General features: G+C 40.0%; 1 protein-coding gene across 2 annotated transcripts in view; it reads left to right on the top strand.

Annotated features, from left to right (window-relative positions):
- Window positions 1–4,807: 4,807 nt before the first annotated feature.
- Window positions 4,808–24,300, top strand: part of DIRAS2 (DIRAS family GTPase 2) — a 64,964-nt gene continuing 45,471 nt past the window's right edge. Inside the window, exon 1 of one of the 2 annotated variants that reach the window (XM_075828856.1) lies at window positions 4,808–4,899. The gene's annotated coding sequence lies outside the window, so the exon portion shown is untranslated. Of the gene's footprint in view, window positions 4,900–8,312; window positions 8,643–24,300 lie in introns of those variants that run through there. The other variant, XM_075828855.1, reaches the window with a different exon arrangement.

Raw genomic sequence — 24,300 nt, 5'->3', positions numbered from 1 at the left:
TATGATGGGGTGGGGTGTCGAAAGCAAATTTTGCATGGGGCACCATCTATCCTAAGGCAGGCCCTGACTACACATATATTTTTATGAGCCAATTATACAAATAAATTAGTCTCTTACTACAGACGAGCACATTCTGATCATGATAAACTTCATCCGGGTGGTCTGGCCATGTTAATGCATTGTGATCACTGCTGGAGTCATTACATTAGTGTAGCAACTGCTGTTGACAGATATTGTCTTACAATGTTATTGTAGTGTAGGTTTTCATTGAAATTACCTAAAAAAATGTCTGTATTCCTAAAAATAAACAGATATGTACTTCTGGTAGCCTTTAAAGTGAATCACCACCTTTTATTATCCTGTTGCTTTTAGGCTTAAAATTCTGTGCTGGTGAATTTCTTAATATATCTTCATAGTGGTTGGAGATTTGTTTTTCTGATACAGAGCTCCAAACCTCATAAAGTAGATATAGATTCAAAAACGATAACATGCTGGCTGCCTAAAGTGCCCACTAAAGGGAGTATGGGAGCTCACTGTATACTGTCTAATCAATGGATAACAGTATAGACCCTATTTGCCACAAAGTCAAAAAAATTCCTTCTAGAACCTTACTGGAAATCGGACAGATCCCTGGATAAACATTCACATTAATACCAGTAGGGATTTGTTTACATCTGCAATGAAGCATGCGTCGCATATCCCATAAAATGTTCCAGAAAAAATAGCACAGCATGCAGCGCTAATTTTTCAGTCAAAATTATGCACACCATGACAGAACCGAACGGACCCCATTGACTTATAATGGGTTCTGTCATGGTATCTGTCAATTTGATTAAAAAAATAACGCTACATACCATTGGTGTGCGTTGTTTGATGGATTCAAGAACGCATATCTGAGCCCTGTATATTGTGTTTTTCAAGGAAGATGTCGAGCATTTCTTAAATCTATCCATAGTTTCAGCCCTTAGCAAATCCTAGACGCATGTTCAATAACTTTATGGTTTGGACAATAATGTAATGCTTTCAGACTTTGTGATGACACTTTTCCGTTGGGTCCACAGTTTTTATAGGAGCCATTTACATACTTGTATAAAGTATCATATCTCCCCTAAGCCCTTTCTTCTCCAGGGTAGATATATTTAGTTTTGACAACCTTTCTTCATGACTGAGATCTCCAATACCTCATATTAATTTGATTGCCCTTCTTTGAACTCTCTCCAGATCTCTGATACCTTTATGGATTGGGGCTCAAAACTGGACTGCAATTGTGGTTACACCAGTGTTTTATAAATGGGTAAAATAATACTTTCTTCTCTAGAAGCCATACCTTTCCTAAAACAAGACAATGTTTTGTTTGCTTTTTATGCAGCAGCCTGACATTACATGCTATAATTTAGTTTATTATCAACAGTTATACCCAAATCCTTCTCCATTGTAGACTCACCTCATAGTGATCCATTCTGGGTATAAATCACATTAATAGCTTGTCCACAGACAGCAGTCTGGCTTTGTAGTCTGGGCTACCTCCAGACCATTGCTATAGAGGTGGTCCACACTACATAGCCAGACTTCACAGCTAAATTGCTGTTATAGGATACTGTTTGGACTGCACAGCCAGACTACTTTTGTAGGGCAACGTTCAGACTACACAGCTTAACTGCTGTTATATAGGGCTGTCCAGACTACACAACCAGATTGCTGTAAAAGGATAAAGTATGGGTTACACAACTAGACTACTATTATTGAAACCTACATATGCTGTTGAAGAGGGTGTTTCAGACTACACAGCCGGACTGCCATTTTAGGGGGTGTTCCTGATCACACAGCCAGACCGCAGTTATAGGGGGGGTTATAGACTACACAACCAGACTACTGTTATAGGGGGAGGTCTACACTACACAGACAGACTTCTGTTATATAGGGTGTACCAGACTACACCACCAGACTGCTGGTATAAGATGGCGCTCCAGACTACACAGCCAGACTGCTATTATAGTGGGAGGTCTACACTACACGGACAGACTTCTGTTATAGGGGGTGATACACAGTAAAAAGCTAGACTGCAGTTAAAGGGGGGTCTAGACTACGCAGCCAGACTAGTGTTATATGGGGTGATATACCCTATATATCCAGACTGCTGTTATAGGGATGGTCTAGACCAGGGGTCTTAAGCATGCGGGCTGCATGCGGCCCCTGGGGCTGTCATCTGTGGCCACGGGACACAGAGCCACTAGTACAGTCTCTGCTCCAGGACTCTGTGGAATTCACTGACTTTGCTGTCCATATATGGACAGTGTTGTCGGGGTCTTCCCCAGAGCGAAGTCCCGGGCAGAGCGCTAGTATAGGCTCTTCTCCGGGACTCTGTGGAATTCCCTGACATCGCTGTCCATATATGGAAAGTGTTGTCTGGGTCTTCCCCAGAGCGAAGTCCTGGGCAGAGCGCTAGTATAGGCTCTGCTCCAGGACTCTGTGAAATTCCCTGATATCGCTGTCCATATATGGACAGTATTGTCAGGGTCTTCCCCAGAGCGGAGTCCAGGGCAGAGCACTAGTATAGGCTCTGCTCTGGGACTCTGTGGAATCCCCTGACAACGCTGTCCATACATCGACAGTGATGTCAGGGGCTTCCCCAGAGCAGGAGTCCCAGTGATGTCAGGAGCACAGCTGGAGTCCCAGGAAGAGCCTACTAGCGCTCTGCCCTGGGACTCCAGCTCTGGGGTTGCCCCTGACATCCATGTCCATATATGGACAGTGATGTCAGGAGCAGAGATGGAATCCCAGGCAGAGTGCTAGAAGCGGCTCTGCTCCAGCACCCCAGCTCTGAGCAAGCCTCTGACATCACTGTCCATATATGGACACTGATGTCAGTGGCTTCCCCAGAGTTCCGGCGCAGAGCCTATACTAGTGCTCTGCTCTGGGAAACCGGCTCTGGGGTTGCCCCTGACATCACATTCCAGTCCAGGAGGATCCCCTGACGTCACTGTGTATGGACAGTGACATCACTGGCTCCAACAGCAGAGGAATCCCAAGCCAAAGCGTCGGCAACGCTCTGGCTGGGGATTCCACTCCTAGAGGGAGCCCCAATGGAGCTATCTACTGGGGGTGTGTATGGCATTATCTGCAGAGAGCACTGTGGCAGCATCTGCAGAGGGCACTGTGGCAGCATCTGCAGAGGGCACTGTGGCATCTGCAGAGGGCAATGTGGCAGCTTCTGCGGAGGGTACTGTGGCAGCATCTACAGAGGGCACTGTGGCAGGATCTACAGAGGACACTGTGGCATTATCTAGGGGTGTGTTGCATTATCTACAGAGGGCACTGTGGTATTATCTACAGAGGGCACTGTGGCATTATCTACAGAGGGCACTGTGGCATTATCTGCAGAGGGCACTGTGGCATTATCTACAGAGGGCACTGTGGCATTATCTACAGAGGGCACTGTGGCATTATCTACAGGGGGCACTGTGGCATTATCTACAGGGGGCACTGTGGCATTATCTAGAGGTCACTGTGGCATTATCTACAGAGGACTCTATGGCACTATCTAAAAAGGGGCTGCCCAATTTTGACATGTGTGTCTGCCAAATACTACCAACTGAGCCGCCGGACTGCATTTAGCGACACTTAAACTGGAAAACTGGATTGTTGAAATAAGCATGTGGAGAATTCTCTCAAATTTTAAACCTAGCGTATTATTATAGTAATGTAGTATTATTATAGTTGTTCAAATAACTAATTGATTAACAATCATTTTGTATTGTATCAAATGTGAAAGTAATGCGGCCCATCAACTTCCCATTTTTTCTATATGTGGCCCACTTACCTGACAGAGTTTGAGACCCCTGGTCTAGACTATGCATCCAGACTAGTGTTATAGGGGGTGATATACCCTATGTATCCAGACTGCTGTTATAGGGATAGTCTAGACTACGCGGCCAGACGAGGGTTATAGGGGGTGAAACACACTACTCAGCCAGATTGCTGTTATATGTGGAGGTCTAGACTACACATCAAGACTGCTGGTATGGGGGGCTGCTCAGACTAAATAGCCAGACTCATGTACAGCAACCAACTGATTATTACCTTAATTCTGACAAGTTCATAAAAGAAACAAAATTCAAAAAATAAGAAAACATTAAGTCTTTTTCAAAATTAACCTAAATGCTAAGATTAAAAATGTAGCACTTTGCAAAAAGAATCAGCTCATTATTTATTTATTTATTTATTTCCGTTACTTATATAGCGCCAACATATTACGCAGCGCTGTACAGAGGTCCTCTTTTACTGTCCCCATTGGGGCTCACAATCTAAATTCCCTATTTGTATGTTTTTGGGGTGTGGGAGGAAACCGGTGTACCCGGAGGAAACCCACGCAAACACAGGGAGAACATACAAACTCCATGCAGATGTGTCCTTGGTTATTGAACTTGAAATACTGAAAGTATTAATTAAATATTTTCACATAAACAAAGTATATGTTAAAATACAGTTTATATAAAATCTGACATGTAAGCGCTCATTTAAACCATTGCTGTGGGTTAGAGAACTTGCATTCATCTTTATCTTATTATAAAAGTCTGAAATGAACTGCAAATGAATAAATATCTAAGAACAAACAAATTACCACATGGTTGGCAGTCGCCTTATAGAGATTTAATCACCGATCCAGATCCAATTATCCTAATTAATTTTTCATATAGTTGTCCAAAGACCTCCTCTGCAATTTCTGTTTTTCTTGTCACGACAACTAAAAGAAAAAACATTTTTTGTTAAGGTGTTTTATTCAGAGCAACGTAAGAGTGAAAACCACACGAAGAAGCAAAACTTGCCATGAAGACTATGAAGACGTTTTTGTCATGTTTTACCATAGAAAAGGATCAAGTCTGGATACATAGACTCTAGGTACGTAAGACAGATAGTGCTTTAGCTCCAATAACTGTATAGTACACAGCACCATTTAAGGCTGGGGCTCCAAGGCACGCGTTGTTCATGTAACGGTAGCAGCAAAATTTAGTTATAAGGGGCATTATCAGTGACATTGTCTGACGTATCTTCTTTAAGGCCCCATAACAGGTGATGACCATATATTAATATTGGGACCTGAAGCTGACAGACCTTCACAGTGGGTGTACCCAGAGGCAGGGGTGGCCCAGGCACGAGGCATGGTGTAACTATAGCCCTCCTCCCCAAGAAAGTAAGCCGCAAGCTTTAAGATGCAGGAGTGCACATTCACTAAAGCAAAGTGAGAAATTTGTCACTGGCACCATCCTCCCTGACTGAACAGGGGAGGGGCAGAATTTTGGCAGAAATACAGTTCATGTTCATACTTACACTTTTCAATTTCCATTTTGGGAAAGAAGGCAACATTTCAATCTCAAGCAATGAATAAGGATGCACCATGCCTGTCCGACAGCTGCAGGTCCTGATGTTTAATTCATAGGACTAGCACTTCTAATGACATCACCACCTCTTATGCCCCCACCTGTGACATCAGGTGTGAGAGCACCACCCATTTTAATGCATTAAAGGGGACACTTTGGGCAATGTCACTGACATTGACCATTTTCAAGTCTTCAACTTTGTGACGTCATGACCCCTTTGTTGCTGCCAATTACACCACTACCTGTGATATCAGCATCTTTGATTTCACCACCCATTCTGGGGCCTTAAATGGGACAGACAATATTACTGACATTGCCCACTAAGATTTCATCACCCCTATAACCCACTATAGAGCCTTAAAGCATAAGAATCACGCAGAAACGTACCTAGAATTCAAAGTGCCTCAAGGTAAAGTCATTTAGTTGATAGCAAAATAAACTGTAATAATGCAAACAGTAGCTTAGCTATTTTTTTGTGAATTTATTAAGGGATGGCTTGTAGAACATTTAATCATATCTCATGCACAAAGGAAAATCCACATAAAAGGACTAGATACTGTAGCTACAACTGTGTTTTCCCTTAAAAAAGGAACAACGTTCTTGTGCCTTCAGGCTCTTGGCCCCGCAACAGCTGCCAAGGCTGTTACGGCTCTAATTGTGCCCAGGAATTATGCACACTGGCATGGGTTGGTTCTATGCAATCTATCTTGGCACAGAGCAAGTGCTAAAACAGGAAAAATGTACTCACCTGAAATTTTATTTTCCTTGCTTCCATAGAGAGTACCCCAGGGTATTTGCTCTACCCCATTTTCTTAGGAAAGCCTATAAAAAAGCAGCACACTGTACTTACTAACAGTGGTAATGTTGAGACAGTAAACTGGATTATTATCGCACCCTATGAAATAGCATGTATATCACAATGTCAGCTTTTTTTTATATATACATGTTTTATGTATAGACGCTGTTTCATACACACACAATGTTGAATTGCATAAAGTCCCAAATTATGATTGCACAGTGGTATTATTGTGGTATTATTGTGGAACCCAGGCCTTAGGCAAATTTCTTAGACTAAGGTCCCATGCACATGACTGTGAAAAATCTCCGTAATTGCGGAACCGCCCAGTTCTATTGGTCATGGACACCTTTCCGTATCGCTACGTGAGCACGGCACAAAAATGCAGCCCCCGGCAGTCGGCGGCCGGCCGCGCTCGCAATCGCGGGCCATGATTACGGGCACGGCCGTGTGCATGGGGCCTTAGGCAATCTAGGAGTACCTAAAGAAGGGTTCTTAGATATAAACAGTTTCAAACTTGTATTCCAAACTGTGACTGAAATTGCATCAAAACCCACAATATGTAAATGTGGTATTGGATGCATTTTATTTTTTGCAATTTGGTGTACCCTTATATGTGCCCTAACTCTAAGTGCCTTTCCACAATAAACATCTGCAAGAAAATAATAGTATACTTCATGTGAATGAGGATTTAAAAACCCCATCCACAGAAAGGTGAAAAAAAATCAGTGCAGAATTCAGGGCATTCTGCAGATATTGCATAATTGCCACCGATTTTCTTTGCAATACATGCAGATTTTGTTAATTGTAACCAATATCCGAGTGTCCTCAAAAGAATGCAGAAGAACAAATGTTTGTAGTGAAGATTTACATAAGTCCTTCTTGCTGGCTGGTCATCAAGTGTATTAAAACTAGTTATTAAACTGCTATAAATTAACCAAGACTTTGTAGACTGTGCTAAGTACATGAGGTGACGTAAAGAGCCTCGGGTGCTGCCAAAGAGTATAAGGAACTACAAATAGAGTAGTGGGGTTTCATTTTTTTCAACTGATTTATTGTTTCTTTCTTCAAACTCTTTGGTTCTCCCTTTACTCTAGACCTGAAACCCACATTCACATGCCTTGTGGATGAACCCTTAACAGGGCCACATTATAGGGTGGGAAAAAAGAGCAATCGCCCAGGGGCCTTTACCACCTAGGAGCCTCAACCTCCCAGTTTGCTCCGGCTCCTCCTAAACATTCCCAAACATAGGCATCAGAACTTCTCTTTGTTCAGACCTCCGATCTCCGATTCTCCTGCTCTGCTAACCAGGAGGACTAAGTAGTTGAGTGTTCATGTTTAATGCCATAGGAAGGAGGAGATAAATGTCTGCCCGATACCTCCAGCTCCACTTATTTCTAACGTAACAAAATATTAGGCATGATAAAAAAACAACATGCCTGATCCTTGTTATTCGTACCAGCAGACATTAGTGTATAATCACGTTGCACGCATACAAAAGGATTGTCAGAGGATGTTGTCGACATGGGTGGGATCTGCCAACAATTACATAATGTGTATGGCAATCTACTTAGCAATGCATTATATTTGGCTTCCACCAACCTTGATCTGGCCCTGACCATGGCTCTGAAAAGGGCTCCAATAAATTATTATTATATTTTTTTTTTCTACAGATCTTCTTGGCTGAAATTAAGTGTCAGAAACATGGGATTCTAAGTTGACACTTTTACTTTAATAAGCACAGAATTGCATTCATACATATAATTCAAAAGATCATTTTAGTATAGACAATGGTGCAATAGGTTAATAGATGCGGACAAGGTGGATTTTCTGATTGACACATTTTCTAATGTACTTGCGCCTTTTATCTTTACCGTTACACGTTCATAAACGCCAAGTGTTTGTTTCTGAAGACGTTGTAAACGTTAGGTTTGGCAGGTAAGATCTATTTTTTTTATTTCTATCATAATAGTGTATTGAATATTGAAGTCATTGTTATAAATTATTTTCTATCCGTCCATTACAGGCATTATGCACGTCGTATAATATATTTTTGTATAAACCTCGTAACTAGAAATATGCAGCGTATCAGAAAAAGGAGTGTTCGCATGAACATTCAGTAGGTGGCACTTAAAAAGCTTCCTTGAATTTGCAGTCGCCATTAGACAAGCGGGAGTAGGAGCAGAGGCTGGAGCCAGTCCATCCCTGAGCACAAGGCACTGAAGCCAAGGTACTGAGGCAAAAGCAACAGCCCAGGCCAAGGCAGAAAGAGACAAAAAGGGGGGAGGGAGACACAACCAGGGAGTACAGCAAGGAGCACGCAGCAAATCCAAGCAGCACAAGGCAACAGTCACAGTGCAGCAGATTGAGCACTTCCAGAAGGGACAGCTCCTTCTTTCCCACCAGCACTCTTTATATTATGACAGCAAAACTCTGAAGATCTTCCCTGCTGATTTCTTCATTATCAGGTATTTTTCCTACTCTCTACCTATGTACAATGTCTAAGGATTCTACTACTGATGCTTCTTGTGCGTTGCTGGATGCTAGAATTCAGGTCAGCAGCATCCACTTCACCTGCACAATTCACTGTTATGAGTCTGCTATAATATAATGTAATAATGCAATATAGGAAAGACATGTATGATTGTTCAGATATGTATGACATACAAATACATGTATATATATATATATATATATATATATATATATATATATATATATATATATATATATATATCCATATGTCCAGCCTGGATACTGTTCTTTCTGCAGATTATATAAAGACAATGTTCTTCTGATGCTTATGGACTTCTACATAGGGTGGGATAATATACTGTAGATTTTCCTGCCATCTCAGCTTTAAAGCTCTGACTCTGCTGATACTATATACAGTATACGCTCAGCAGGGCAGAAATATTAAAGGCAAATCCATCTCAGTTCTGCGGAGGATATTTTCAGTTAATGTACTGTAATCCTGATTTAGAATCAATACTTTGCACAAGGGAAGCAATTAGATATCCTTGTTCTGTTTTCCCAACTTTAAAGAATCACAGCATAGCTACTGCGGGATGTTAAGGGGAGGAAATCTGGCCTTTGATGATGGGACTCCTCTTAAACATTACCATTGATTTTCTTACCCCCAATGATTCAGAAAAGAGATACTGGAACACCACAGCCTTTAAATCAGCTTAGCTCCCTCAATCTCAGCAGTGAAGGCAGTCAATAGTTGCGGAAAAAAACACAGATTAAATGTAGGGGTCAGGAAGCTTTTCTGCTACAATTTATGTAACATTAAGACACAATGTTACATGTTTTATTGCATATTGTAATGACTATGTTCTTAGTTTTGTTGTTCCAGGCGCAAATACACAAGAATTATTAATTTAAAACTGTCATACTTTGTAACAATGCTATATTTATTTAATATTAACATAATGGATTGCAACATGAAGTACTTATTAAATTATAACTTTCTTACTATGAGTAGAATACTCCCATATTACTATAACACGATGCAATAATGATTCTTACATACAGAATATCACAATGTAAAATAACCAATAAAGAAATAATATTGTGGTTATACTCTACAGAGATATGTAAATGAAGCGCTTACAGATATAGCAGTTATATATAGGAGTTTGATACGTGGCATGTTGAGGTACCATGGTTTGTTATTGCTATGCTTTTACATAGAACTGCAGATAATCCTACTCTTATTACTTTATTCAAAGAGTTTTGATCATGTAAAAAACAGACCTAAAGAATTAATAAAATCAGCTCTGTTACATCTGTAAAATGAATATCTATCCTCCGGCACATTTTTTGTTGCACTTGATTTGCAGTAAGTATAGCCTACTCTGATTTTTAACCTCCCATGTGATGTTGCTTTGGCTGCCATCTAAAGTTAGATAATAAGATTATCGCAAATGCGTATAAACTATAATGCACAGTCAATCAGTTTCTGCAGGCATTAGATCATTGCAATTCAATGTTAATGGGTATGTTGGTGATTAAATTCGGTTGTATTTTAAATAAAGACACACAAGATTAATGAACATCTAATATTTATAGTATAGAAGTTTTATATATATATATATATATATATATATATATATATATATATATATATATATATAAAAATACTTTGTATGTATGTTGCTTAGCCTAAAATATAAATAGATGGTAACAATCTCTGACTAGTTCAGGCATAGCTATTTTGCAGAGGAAAAAAATACAAATATAAGTCCCTGAGATGTCCACTCATTTGACACCTTTGACACCCTTTAATATTTAGCAGCTCTTGAGGTCCCCTGCCATTACATTGAACTTAGGTTTCATCCTGTAGCTTTTCCGAAAGCTCTAAATGCCACAAGTTTGAATTGTTATGAAATATAAAGATGTGTCCACTCTTCTTTTGCTTGACTTTGGTTAAGTACTCCAACTTCTCATGAAATAAATTCAATACAATATCGCGACATGTTAGCAAAACCTTTGACAGGCTGCAATCCACACCACAGCCACTGGATGGCCACACATAGGAACATATAGTGTAGACATCTCCAGACAGAGTATCGTAAAATCATGTTTGTTTTTTTTAAGCCGGTTATTTGGTGCCACACATCTCAGGATATATTGATATACAGTATGAGCTAAGGAGGAACACATCTGTAAATATAGTTTCAAAACTGTGTGTCAATCACTAATGGCAGCTAGTATAGTGTCCATTGTATTTGTCACCCAGTTTTGAACTATACTTACAGATGTGTCCTTCCTTAGCATCTGCTGACCAAGATAACTTGTGATCATCTCAATAGAAAATAAAAAGACTTAACACAGGAGGACAACTCAGTGACTTTTAAAAGGGTTTCTGACCCATAAAAATGGAGCTAAATTTGTTCTAAAAGCCTAAACAAAAATGTATTACAGTTGCCGTTGAAATCCAACATATTTCCTGTGCCACTGGTGCCAGGATCCCCCACCATGTCTTGTCATCAAACAGCGATGACATTTAGTCTATTACCACGTGAACGTCAATCTTTGCCCCTAGTGGTGAGTTCACTATGGTGACCATTTACCACTGCAGGCAGGAATTGGGTAAGTCTGTTTTTTAGGCAATTAGAACTTGTTTAGCTCTCTTTTAATTTCAAGTAAGTTTTATTATAGGAGGAAATACCAAATACATGTCATAGAATACATTGAACAGTCTACCCTACTTGTGTAACATAAAACATAAACTAAGTCACCAATAACCCTGAATGAAGAAAAACTGGGATGCAGTAAAGGTTGACTGAGTGCAAATGTGCAGCCACACATAAAATATAATCTGTAATTCAATTTCGTCTACTCTATACAATAATGTAATTACTGCAAAACACGTAGGCATACAGAAGCTTTACCATGCAGAAATGCACTCATACTTATATTGTAGATATGTGCAAAGTCCCTTATTTCACGTCAGACATTGATATCACTGCATCAAAAGGTTTAGGTTGCTATGAAATTTACCCGAGAGTGAGTGAAAGTTTGAGATAAAGAAATGACACTATGGGAAGGCAGGGGTTGATGTGAGTGAATACATTCCATGTACCGCACTGTGGAATGTGGAATGGCCATACAAATAAGGGATTATCATCTAATTTTTGCCATAGATCCACTAATGTCTCATTATTTTTATAAGTACCATAAAGTATTTGTATATTATTACAATTATAATAAAATACACATTTAGTTGTTGTTACTTAATATATATAATAAAATACACATTTAGTTGTTGCTACTTAATATATATAATAAAATGCACATTTAGTTGTTATTTAAAAACGCAGCGAAAAACGTTGAAAAAATCAGCGTGCAGGCAGAGCAAAATTGGCCTCAAAATTCCAAACAGAATCTTGAGGCAGATTTTCTGCCTGAAAAAAACCTCTGTGTGAACCCAGCTTTAAGTGACCGCTTGGATCGTGGTGATGTCTAGTGAAGGTATTTACTTTCAGCAGTGGCGAAACGTGGTCCTATAAATGATAAAATTCTATTTTAAGGTTTCAACCAATAGGAATTGCAGACATTTCATTTTAACCAGCTAGAAGAGCTCTAAAACTATTATGTTCTATTTAATATATTGCAGCATAATGAGCTTTTATCCATAGAACTGTACAAATGATGAAGGGGGGATCAGTTGGATATGGGAAAAGGGTTTAGATAGGAGAAATAACATTCCCCAAATCCCTCAAAACTTTCCACCATATACAAATGATACCCCACCATGCAGTGTCCTACCACATAGGTAGTAATGGCAAAATTAAAGGGAACCAGACACTACAGGCACTGGTCCACCTTTACTATTCTAAGTGGTCCATGAGCTGAGACTCCCTGCAGATTGCTAGAACACAGGGTTCTTCACCCTAGGAACAATTATATAAACGGTTATAATTAATGATAAAACTATGAAATTATTCAGTAACTGATTTCATCAGAGACAACCCCTTTAAGATTGCAGAAGCCTCGGGTCAAGCTATTGGCACAACCAGCAAAAGAGCTGATTTTGACAGGGGAAGTCCTCTCCTGACAGACATTTCTGGCCTATTCAGGGAAAATGTAGTATTAGCGGGCAATCAGATGATTCACATGAAGTATTACATGGATTGTTTGCCAAAACGGGAGCTGTTCTTACAGAGGGGGTTCTAAACAGGGTCCCCATCAGTGACGTCCATAGATTTAAAGGGGGCTTCCCATCTTAGGCATTTTGGCATATTTACACGCATATCCTATTAGAAGGACAATGTTCCCTGGCCCCTTTCTGCAAGCCAAAAAAAAGCTTGTGTGCTTCTGTGGATATGTAATAAATGTCGAATCCTTTTAATGTACATTTTTCTATGTAGTTTTTAATTTGAAGTGATAAGGTGCTCAAGAAAAAGCAAAAGAGGACAGCTACCAAATCATAAATCCTTTACTGTAGTTCTCTATTTTTCACATTTAATTCAGTAACTGGTTTTTAGTTAGAACATGTGACATTTTTTTTGTATGAAAATCAAAAGAAGCTGAAGGAAAACAACATAAATATAAATGTCTCAGACAAGCAGCAGGATTAAGGGAAAGATAAGAAAAACATGAATCACTAGGAAAAGCCACAGACTTGTTATTCATGTTGTAGTTTTCATATTTCTCCCACATTGCCCTAGTAAAAGGGATTTGTATGGAATAAAGTAATGTCAAAGTTATTTACTGAATGTTCCAAGTCATCAAAATACCCTAAATCAATTGTATATTTTATTGTATTATTAACAGAATACAATATGTATATGTATCACTATATAATACAAGATTATTATGTTGTTGCCTGTTAATAACGGGTTATAAATTACTCCGTCGACAAGCTAAACATATTTATCTATAAATTCTATTTCAGCCACAGTTAGTTACTTCTTTGCACTTGCTCCAAAGCAGACCTTATACTTGACCATTCTGCTTTTACCCTTTGCCTTGCTCTGTGCTAGAGTGTATATTGACTATCAGGTAGTTTGCGAGATCCACACAAGTTAACAGCACCATAATATATAATCCCTATATACACTATATAGACAAAAATATTGGGATACACCTCTTAATCACTGAATTCATGTGTTTCATTCAGTCCCATTGCTACAAGTATATAATATTAAGCACCTAGCCACGCAGTCTGCCTTTACAAACATTTGTGAAAGAATGGGTCGCTCTAAAGAGATCACTGAATTTGAGCGTGGTACTGTAGTAGAATGCCACCATTGTAACAAGTCAGTTCGGGAAATTCCTCCCTCTTAGATATTCCACCATCAACTGTGAGTGGTATTATTGTAAAGTGGAAGCGTTTAGGTATCACAGCAACTCAGCCTTGAAGTGGCAAACCACGTATTTACAAAGCGGGTTCACTGAGTGCTGAGGTGCATAGGACATTAAAAGTCGCCAATTTTCTGCTGACGCAAAAACTGAAGAGTTCCAAGCCTCCTCTGCCATTAACATTCGCACAAAAACTGTGCGCCGAGAGCTTCATGACATGTGTTTCTATGGCCAAGCAGCTGCATGCAAGACTTACATCACCAAGAACAATGCCAAACGTCAGATGGAGTGGTGTAAAGCACGACACCTACGTACTTTGGACCAGTGGAAACGTATTCTGTGGTGTGACGAATCGCGCTTCTCCATATGGCAGTCTGATGGCGACTCTGGGTTTGGCAAATGCCAAAAGAACGTTACCTGCCTGACTGCATTGTACCAACTGTAAAGTTTGTTAAAGGAGGGATAATGCTATGGGGCTGTTATTAAGGAGTTGGCCTAGACCCCTTCGTTCCAGTGAAGGGAAATCCTAATGCTTCAGCATACCAAGATATTTTGGACAATTGTATGCTTCCAACGCTGTGGGAACATTTTGGGGAAGGCCCTTTCCTGTTTCATCATGACTGTGCCCCAGTACACAAAGCAAGGTCCATAAAGACATGGTTGGCTGAGGTTGATTGGCCCGCACAGAGCTCTGACCTCAACCACATCAAACACCTTTGAGATGAACTAGAATAGAGATTGCGAGCCAGGCCCTCTTGACCAATATCAGTGTCTGACCTCACAAATGATCTTCTGGATAAATGGGCAAAAATTCCCACTGACACACTCCAAAATCTTGTAGAAAGCCTTCCCAAAAGAGGCTTTTTTAGCTGCAAGGGGGGGGGGGGAACAAACTCCATATTAATGCCTATGGATTTCAAATGGGATGTCATTTAAGGTCCTGTAGGTGTAACGTGTAGTTGTCCCAATACTTTTGTCCATATAGTCTATATTGACATTGAGCATGTGACAAGAAAGGGTGTTGGCAAGCTCACCGAAACACAAACCTATGAGTTAGTCGTTTTCTCACTTCTGTGTAAAAGCGAGCAAGAGAACAGCTTGGTGACCCAACATTAAGATCTACTGGTTACCACTCTAGGGTCTTCTGGTAGATTGTAATGTACTGTGGCTACTACTGGATTAGACAATGCAAATCATGGTTAGTTGACGAGATGAGTGAATCTTTAAAAATTCTATTGACTATCCATTCTCCAAAATGCAAAACCCTTATTCTCTGTGAAACTACGTTAGAACTCTACTAGTTGGGTTATTTTGTTATGGCATAGCCATGATTAGGTCTAGTATGCCTACCAGGTTTCAGGTTATTATGCTGTTACATGGCTAGATTATGACATCAGATTCCTATGATTCGGTGAAAGCCCTGGATCTAACTGAGAAGACTATGATGGAATTCTAACCAGCATATTTCCAGGACTCTAAATTTCAGATGGGTGAAATGTTTTATTCACATTTGCCAATTTTATGGCATTTGTTTTCTGTCAATTGACATTGAAAAAAAATATAGAATACAATTTTCTACTTTTTAACATTACTATCTGGTCTAGTACATGTTTCTCTATACACTACATCAGATTCCTAAACACAACAGAGAAGGACCTTTGTGATGTGTTTATAGAATTAAAATTATTGATAGACGTGTAGTAAAGCCATTATATTGCTATATATTGTAAGTGTAGGGGATCTATGATTTTGCTATACAAGAATAAGGCTTCGTTCATGTCGAGGTTCCGTTCGTGGGTTGCATCAGACCTTTCCGTCAGGGGAACACATGGACGTAAAGTCAAACAGAAACCATAGCTTTGCGTTTGCATTACTTTTGATTTCAATGGTAACGCTTCCCTTGCTAATGGTTTCCGTTAGTCGACTACGCTTTTTATTCCGTCAAAAAAACGGAAACCTTATGGAAGGGAGACAAACAGACAATGCTACCATTAGCAATGGAAGCATTACCATTGAAATCAATGGTAATGCAAAAGGAAAGCTATGGTTTCCCTTCGTGGGTTCTCCTAACGGAAAGGTGTGATGGAACCCATGAACGGAAACCCCGACGCAGATGTGAACGAACCCTAAGAAGGTTTTATTTGCTGTTCCAGTACTCCTCAGATTTCCTCTTCTGCATATCCTGTCTTCTTCTCCCCAGCAGTTTATGACTTCTTGTATCAACAACCGTGCCATCTATGCAAGTAGTAGGCACACTGTCCTTGGTCACTAGTCGTGACAGTTAAAGTATTTCCTGTACAAACCTCCGGCTGGTTTATGCCAGTACTTCTCAGTTATCACATTGTCATTGTGTGATACAGTTGAAGCATTTCCTAAGGCTTCGTGCAAACTTCCATCACTGTTTTCACGGCCGTTTTTCACGGATCCATGTGTCCGTGAATGGATCAGTGTGCTTCCCGTGTATACTCCGTGTACATTTCCGTGTTTCAGTTTCCGAGAGGAAACTGTTCCTATTCACACTATGTACATGATATTGTGAGCGCCGCACATGGTATTCCCTGTCCAGCGGTAGTCACTGTCCAGGCTGCTGAAAGAGTTACTGCCGATCAGTGCAGCACCCTGGACAGAGACTACCGCTGGACAGTGAGTATCATGCTGACAATATAGATTATTAATGTTTCATTTAAAAAAAAACATAACAAAAAAAAAGTTACTACTTACCCAGAACTCCCTGCTTCTTTCTCAAGTCCGGCCACCTGAGATGACGTTTCAGACCATGTGACCGCTGCAGTCAATCACAGGTTGCAGCGGTCACATTGACTGCTGCGTCATCCAGGGAGGCAGGACTGGATGTCAGAAGTGGGATGTGTCACCAAGACAACGGCCGGGGTACGTATGAACTTATTTTTCTTTCCATCACTGCGTTCCAGCACTGATCATCAGCCTCTTCTCTCTATCAGTGCTGATAAAGAGAAGGGGCTGCCAATTAGTGCAGTGCAATATCTGTCTCTAAGTGTACCTCTGGCCGCCTGGCCGTTGCTAGGCAACGGCATCGTCACACACGAACGGCACACGGATGCCTTCCGTGTGCCTTCAGTTATTTTGACAGACCCATTGACTTGTATGGGCCACACAGTCACGGAATCTTGGACAAAAGTAGGACATGCTCTACTTTTGTCGGAACGGAACAACGGGACCGTCAAAAAAACTGAAGTGTGCATGGCCCCATTGAAATGAATGGGTCAGGGTGAGAGCCATCAAAAAAACGGCTAGCATCCTGAAGGAAAAACCGGAAGTGGGCATGGGGCCTTAGCTTACTCCCTAGTGACTCATGATAGCACTGCTTTATTGTCATGGCCAGCTGAGTCCTAGTAGGCAGGTTATCTCCAACATGGCCTTGACGGGGGAGATAAAGCTTTGGGGACAAGTAGACCTCCATCAGTCTTGTAAAAAGCTGAATATTAAGTTAAAGAGGCTCTGTCACCACATTATAAATGCCATATCTTCTACATAATATGATCGGCGCTGTAATGTAGATTACAGCAGTGTTTTTTTATTTAGAAACATGATAATTTTTGACGGAGTTACGACCTATTTTAGCTTTATGCTAATGAGTTTCTTAATGCCCAACTGGGCGTGTTTTACTTTTTGACCAAGTGGGCATTGTGGAGAGAAGTGTATGACGCTGACCAATCAGCGTCATACACTTCTCTCCATTCATTTACACAGCATACAGTGATCTTACTAGATCACTATGTGCAGCCACATACACACACATTAACGTTACTGAAGTGTCCTGACAGTGAAGATACATTACCTCCAGCCAGGACGTGATGTCTATTCAGAATCCTGACACTTTGCTAACGTTTGTGTGTGATTTACAGCACAGCACATTGAGATCACGCTGGACTGTCATTTACAGCGTAATCTCCCGAGATTACCCTTGAGGTGCTGTAAATCATACACAAACGTTAGCGAAGTGTCAGGATTCTGAGTAGACATCACGTACTGGCTGGTAGTGATGTTTATTAACTCTCAGGACACTTCAGTAACGTTAATGTGTGTGTATGTGGCTGCACATAGTGATCTAGCAAGATCACTATGTGCTGTGTAAATGAATGGAGAGAAGTGTATGACGCTGATTGGTCAGCGTCATACACTTCTCTCCACAATGCACACTTGGTCAAAAAGTAAAACACGCCCAGTTGGGCATTAAGAAACTCATTAGCATAAAGCTAAACTAGGTCATAACTCCATCAAAATGATAATTTTTCTAAATAAAAAACACTGCTGTAATCTACATTACAGCGCCGATCATATTATGTAGAAGATAGGGCATTTACAATGTGGTGACAGAGCTTCTTTAAAGCAAAACTATTCTGTTACTAGATAGACAAACTGTGATACAGAGATTTAGGCAGATGTAGGCAGAGATTTAGGAAATCCGTTCCAGTGGTAACTGCTTAGAAAGTAAGTTTGTCCACAAATACTAACCAGACATTTCCATTCAACAAAGGAAGATCACAGCACTCAAAATAAAAATCCAATGACTTCTGTGATTTTTGTCAATATAACATTTTAGTCCTCTCACAAGCAATGTGATACAAGTCACAGCAGATATATATATATATATATATATATATATATATATATATATATATATATATATATATATCCCCATGTGTTACAAATCAGTGATAAATTGCAATTTTATTTAATAAAATACTCACAAAAAAGTGTATTAAAGTGTGAAAGTGTGAAAATACTTCATATGTTATAATGGTATGCTCTAGAGATACAATAAGTATATATATATATATATATATATATATATATATATATATATATATATACACATATACACACTACCGTTCAAAAGTTTGGGGTCACCCAGACAATTTTGTGTTTTCCATGAAAACTCACACTTATATTTATCAAATGAGTTGCAAAATGACTAGAAAATATAGTCAAGACATTGACAAGGTTAGAAATAATGATTTTTATTTGAAATAATAATTTTCTCCTTCAAACTTTGCTTTCGTCAGAGAATGCTCCATTAGCAGCAATTACAGCATTGCAGACCTTTGGCATTCTAGCTGTTAATTTGCTGAGGTAATCGGGAGAAATTTCACCCCATGCTTCCAGAAGCCCCTCCCACAAGTTGGATTGGCTTGATGGGCACTTCTTGCGTACCATACAGTCAAGCTGCTCCCACAACAGATCTATGGGGTTGAGATCTGGTGACTGCGCTGGCCACTCCATTACAGATAGAATACCAGCTGCCTGCTTCTTTCCTAAATAGTTCGTGCATAATTTGGAGGTGTGCTTTGGGTCATTGTCCTGTTGTAGGATGAAATTGGCTCCAATCAAGCGCTGTCCACAGGGTATGGCATGGCGTTGCAAAATGGAGTGATAGCCTTCCTTATTCAAAATCCCTTTTACCTTGTACAAATCTCCCACTTTACCAGCACCAAAGCAACCCCAGACCATCACATTACCTCCACCATGCTTGACAGATGGCGTCAGCCACTCTTCCAGCATCTTTTCAGTTGTTCTGCGTCTCACAAATGTTCTTCTGTGTGATCCAAACATCTCAAACTTCGATTCGTCTGTCCATAACACTTTTTTCCAATCTTCCTCTGTCCAATGTCTGTGTGCTTTTGCCCATATTAATCTTTTCCTTTTATTAGCCAGTCTCAGATATGGCTTTTTCTTTGCCACTCTGCCCTGAAGGCCAGCATCCTGGAGTCGCCTCTTCACTGTAGACGTTGACACTGGCGTTTTGCGGGTACTATTTAATGAAGCTGTCAGTTGAGGACCTGTGAGGCGTCTATTTCTCAAACTAGAGACTCTAATTTACTTGTCTTGTTGCTCATTTGTGCAGCGGGGCCTCCCACTTCTCTTTCTACTCTGGTTAGAGCCTGTATGTGTGGTCCACTGAAGGGAGTAGTACACACCGTTGTAGGAAATCTTCAGTTTCTTGGCAATTTCTCGCATGGAATAGCCTTCATTTCTAAGAACAAGAATAGACTGTCGAGTTTCACATGAAAGCTCTCTTTTTCTAGCCATTTGGAGAGTTTAATCAAACCCACAAATGTAATGCTCCAGATTCTCAACTAGCTCAAAGGAAGGTCAGATTTATAGCTCCTCTAAACAGCAAAACTGTTTACAGTGGTGCTAACATAATTGCACAAGTGTTTTCTAATCATCCATTAGCCTTCTAACACAGTTAGCAAACACAATGTACCATTAGAACACTGGAGTGATGGTTGCTGGAAATGGGCCTCTTTACACCTATGTAGATATTGCATTAACCCCTTAAGGACGCAGCCTAGTTTGGGCCTTAAGGCTCAGAGCCCATTTTTCAAATCTGACATATTTCACTTTATGTGGTAATAACGTCGGAATGCTTAAACCTATCCAAGCGATTCTGAGATTGTTTTCTCGAGACACTTTGGGCTTCATGTTCGTGGTAAAATTTGGTCGATATATTCAGTCTTTATTTGTGAAAAATTGCAAAATTTAGAGAAAATTTACAAAAAATTGAATTTTTCAGAATTTAAATGCATCTGCTTGAAAAACAGACGGTAATACCACCCAAAATAGTTACTACTTCACATTTCCCATATGTCTACTTTAGATTGGCATCGTTTTTTGAACATTATTTTATTTTTCTTGGACGTTACAAGGCTTAGAACATAAACAGCAATTTCTCATATTCTTAAGAAAATTTCAAAAGCCTTTTTTTGAAGGTACCAGTTCAGTTCTGAAGTGGATTTGAGGGGCCTATGTATTAGAAACCCCCATAAAACACCCCATTTTAAAAACTAGACCCCTCAAAGTATTCAAAACAGCATATAGAAAGTTTTTTAACCCTTCAGGCATTTCACAGGAATTAAAGTAAAGTGGAAATGAAATTTGCAAATTTCATTTTTTCTGCTGAATTTCAATTTTATTAAATTTTTTTCTGTAACAGAGAAGGTTTTACCAGAGAAATACTACTAAATATGTATTGTCCAGATTCTGCAGTTTTTAGAAATGTCCCACATGTGAAGCACCTAGTACATTTTGAGGCCTCTTTTTTATTAGAATATATTTTAGGCAGCATGCCAGGTTTGAAGAGGTGTTGAGGTATCAAAACAATGGAAACCCACCAGAAGTGACCCCATTTTGGAAATTACACCCCTCAAGGAATTCATTTATGGTTTTTGTTATCATTTTGACCGCACAGTTTTTTCACAGCACCTATTTGAATTGGGCTGTGAAATGAAAAAAATGATATTTTTTTCCAATAAGATGTCATTTTTGATCAAAATTTCTTATTTTCACAGGGAACAACATACCCCATTTTGTTGCCCAATTTGTCCTTAGTGTGGCAATACCCCATTTGCGGTGATAAACTGCCGTTTGGGCCCATGGGAGGGCTCAGAAGGAAAGGAGTGCTATGTGTTTGTTGGAGTCCAGATTTTGCTGGATTGGTTTTCGGGTGCCATGTCGCATTTGCAGAGCCCCAGAGGTATCAAAGCAATGGAAACCCACCAGAAGTGACCCCATTTTGGAAACTACACCCCTCAAGGAATTCATTTATGGTTTTTGTTATCATTTTGACCGCACAGTTTTTTCACAGCACCTATTTGAATTGGGCTGTGAAATTAAAAAAATGATATTTTTTCCAATAAGATGTCATTTTTTATCAAAATTTCTTATTTTCACAAGGAACAACATACCCCATTTTGTTGCCCAATTTGTCCTTAGTGCGGCAATACCCCATTTGTGGTGATAAACTGCCGTTTGGGCCCACGGGAGGGCTCAGAAGGAAAGGACCACCATTTGGCCTACTGGAGCTTTTCTGGTGCTAAGTCATGTATGCAGAAGCCCCAGAGGTACCAGTACAGTTGAAACCCCCGAGAAGCGACCCCATTTTAAAAACTACACCCCTTAAGACATTCATCTCGAGGTGTAGTGAGCATTTTGACCCCACAGGTACTGTGTAAAAGATAATGCGCAGCAGATGGTGCAGTGTGAGATTTGCAATTTTATATATATATATGCCATTTCAGTGTCCAATATATTGTGCCCAGCATGCGTCACCGGAGATATACACCCCTTAAATTGTAATGTGGGTCCTCCTGGGTACGGAAATACCCTACATGTGGCTGTTATCAGCTGCCTGGGCATACAGCAGGGCTCAGAAGGGAAAGATGAGGGGGGTAAGCTGTGCGGAGTGCATCAGGGTAAATTAAAAATCAAGGGTTGTATGATACATTTTAAAACAATCTTTTATACAGAGCCCTGGTTTTTCGGGACACGTGTCACATTGGTATATTGTGTTCTTCCTTATCCCCGTCTTATAGCAGACTCTGCACCTCTTTTGACTCTTTCCCTTTCCACCGGTTTGGGGAACTTCTCCTGGAAAGTGTTGCCCTGGTACGATGCGTGTGGCCTCGCATCCAGAAGTACTGGGTGCCCCCCCTTCCTGGTCCCTAAAGATTAGATCTTGAAATTCCAGGAAAGTTCCCCTCTGGCCTGCACATCGACGTAGCACGTACGCATTGTACAAAGCCATCTGTATGATGTGCCCGGCCAGCTTCTTATACCACACCGCATGGCGCTGTAGGGCTTCAGGACTTGATTTGACAAGTCCATCCCTCGCATGTACCTATTGTAGTCCAGGATGCAGTCTGGTTTGGGGGTGGCCTTTCCTTCATATATCCTAAATCTGTAGGTATACCCTGATGCACACTCGCACAGCTTATACATCTTTCACGCCATACCTTGCCCTCTTACCCGGCAGGTACTGGCGGAATTGAACCCTCCCTTTAAAATGTACCAGGGACTCATCAATAGAAATACACTTCTTGGGGTGTATGCTTGGGAAAACCGGGCACTGGAACGGTCTAATAGGGGTCTCCGTTTATACAAACGGTCAAAACTGGGGCCATCTCGGGGTGGGCACGGCTCATTATCAGTATAATGTAAGAAGCGAAGTATTGCCTCATTTATTTATTTTTTTAGGTTCCAGTTCAGTTCTGAAGTTGCTTTGAGGGGCCCATATATTAGAAACCCCTATCAAATACCCCATTTGAGAAACTAGACCCCTCAAAGTATTCACAACAGCATTTAGAAAGTTTATGAACCCTTTAGGTGTTTCACAGAAATTTAGAGCAAAGTAGAGGTGAAATTTACTTTTTTTTTTTTGTCAGAAAATCCTCTTTATACCATTTTTTTTATAACACAAAAGGATTTATCAGAGAAACGCAACTTAATACTTATTGCCCAGATTCTGCAGTTTTGAGAAATATCCCACATGTGGCCCTCGGGCGGTAATGGACTGAAGCACCGGCCTCAGAAGCAAAGGAGCACCTAGTGGATTTTGAGGCCTCTTTTTTATTAGGCACCATGTCCGGTTTGAAGAGGTCTTGTGGTGCCAAAACATTGGAAACCCCCCAAAAGTGACCCCAATTTGGAAACTAGACCCCTTGAGGAATCGATTGCAGTTTTCATGTCATGCATGCGGCTTTTTGATCAGTTTTTATTCTATTTTTAGGTGGCGTGGTGACTAAAAAACAACAATTCTACTATTGTTTTTTTTATTCTATTTTTTTTATAGCGTTCACCGTGTGCTATAAATGACACATTCACTTTATTCTGCGGGGCAATACGATTACGGCGATACCCTATGTTTATAGGTTTTTTTATGTCTTATGGTGTTTGCACAATAAAATACGTTTTGTAAAAAATCATTCACTTTTTGTGTTACCTTATTCTAAGAGCCATAACGTTTTTATTTTACAATCAATAAAGCCGTGCGAGGACTTATTTTTTGCGTAACGAACTGTAGTTTCGATCAGTACCATTTTTCGGTACATGCGACTTTTTGATCTCTTTTTATTCAATTTTTTGGGAGGTGAAGTGACCAAACAATTGTTATTGTGGTACGGTTTATTATTATATTTTTTTACGGCGTTCACCGTGCGGGATAAATAACAAAATAATTTTGTAGTTCAGGGCGTTACGGACGCGGCGATACCAATTATGTATAGTTTATTTGTTTGTTTATATATTTTTATTAATAATAAATGACTGATAAGGGAAAAAGGGGGATTTTTACTTTTAATACTTTTAAAACTTTTATTTTCTTATTTTTACACAACTTTTTGTAACTTTTTTTTTACTTTATTACTTTGTCCCACTAGGGGACTTGAGGGCAGGAGGCCCTGATCGCTATTCTAATACACTGCACTACATGCGTAGTGCAGTGTATTAGAACTGTCAGCTACTTACTGACAGCAAGCATAGTGGGTCCTGACGTTG

This window comes from Rhinoderma darwinii, chromosome 1 (assembly GCF_050947455.1).
Source record: "Rhinoderma darwinii isolate aRhiDar2 chromosome 1, aRhiDar2.hap1, whole genome shotgun sequence".
NCBI classification, from domain to species: domain Eukaryota; kingdom Metazoa; phylum Chordata; class Amphibia; order Anura; family Rhinodermatidae; genus Rhinoderma; species Rhinoderma darwinii.
Note: the sequence above shows the minus strand (reverse complement) of the source record. Positions and strands in the feature narration are given on the sequence as shown.